The sequence below is a fragment of the Lipotes vexillifer genome, unplaced genomic scaffold (assembly GCF_000442215.2).
Source record: "Lipotes vexillifer unplaced genomic scaffold, Lipotes_vexillifer_v1.1 scaffold510, whole genome shotgun sequence".
Taxonomy (NCBI): Eukaryota; Metazoa; Chordata; class Mammalia; order Artiodactyla; family Lipotidae; genus Lipotes; species Lipotes vexillifer.
The window spans coordinates 462,519-463,996 of NW_006797594.1; the positions used below are offsets into that span (position 1 = coordinate 462,519).

Consider the following 1,478-nt stretch of genomic DNA (forward strand, 5'->3'; position numbering starts at 1 on the left):
AAAAATTCTTCCTATTAAATTCAAAGACTAATGCTGAAGATGGCAATGGGAATAATGGACCTTAAATTGACATTTGCTTCTTGGTGTAACTTTATCTGCAACATTTTATTCAACACCTCTTTTTAGTGTTGAGTGTCGTGATATTTTTTCTTATGGATTTTTAAATTAGATGATATGACATTTAGTGTACTTTCAGAATTCTGAATCTAGCTAGAGGTTTAAAAAATCAAAATACCACAGGGATTTTCAGATGAACAATCCAGTATTGTTCAGAAATGTTAAATTATAGGACTTTCTTAAAGAATTTTCCTGGTGGTCTTTCCACCAGGACCACTATCTTCCAGTAATTTGCCCAAATGACCAACACAAAGGGAAAGGGTAGAAGCACCCATTATACATTCTCAGGGCCATTTAGAAAACATGTGAGTAGTTCCTTTGGCCACATACATGCACATCTACAAACAAGGTGATATTGTAGATATCAAGGGAATGGACACTGTTCAAAAGGGAATGCCCCACAAATGTTACCATGCAAAACTGGAAGACTCTACAGTGTTACCCAGAGTGCGGTTGGCATCATTGTAAACAAACAAGTTAAGGGCAAGATTCTTGCCAAGAGAGTTAATGTGCATATCCAGCATATTAAGTACTCTAAGAGCCGAGATAGCTCCTGAAAAGTGTGAAGGAAAGTGATCAGAAGAAGAAGGAAGCCAAAGAGAAAAGTACTTGGGTTCAACTGAAGCACCAGCCTGCTCCACCCGGAGAAGCACACTTCGTGAGAACCAAGGAAAGGAGCCTGACCTGTTAGAACCCATACCCTGTGAATTCATGGCATGATGGGTGTAAAGAAAATAAAAGACCTAGACTATAAAAAAAAAAAAAAGAATTTTCCTGGTGAAAGAATACTTTAAAATGCATACAATGTCCAGTGCTGACCATTTTTTATAGAACAGCTTGATATGCATCACCACTCAAAAAACTATCACTTCTTTAGTTCTTTCTAAATATTTTTTATATATGTCATTAATGTTTTCGCTTTAAAATGGAGAAAAATATTTTCCAGACCTGGGTTATTCTCATGACATAAAGGGGTTTTAAAGTCTTTCATTTCACAGAATATTGTTTATTTCATAAAGCAAGATTTAGATAAAATGTACACTGTTACTCTGAAGATTTAAGTATAATTTCCCAAGATATCCAGTCAGTCACTTGCTCCAAAATGGCCCTGGGGGGATAAAGAAGCTTTATTTCTAGTCCCAGCTCTTGCCTTAGTTAACCAATTCTGTTGTTACTTTAGGCAAATTATTTGACCTCTTTGGGTTTACTTTCTCCACATGAAAAAAAAAAGAGAGTTTGGGGCCTCCCTGGTGGCGCAGTAGTTGAGAGTCCGCCTGCCGATGCAGGGGATGCGGGTTCGTGCCCCGGTCCGGGAGGATCCCGCGTGCCGCGGAGCGGCTGGGCCCGTGAGCCGTGGGCGC

The 1,478-nt window shown here is 39.1% G+C and overlaps 1 pseudogene; it reads left to right on the forward strand.

The window, feature by feature from the left end:
• The first annotated feature begins 353 nt into the window (after positions 1-353).
• On the forward strand, positions 354-837 carry LOC103075334 (60S ribosomal protein L21 pseudogene; annotated as a pseudogene).
• The last annotated feature ends 641 nt before the right edge of the window (positions 838-1,478 follow it).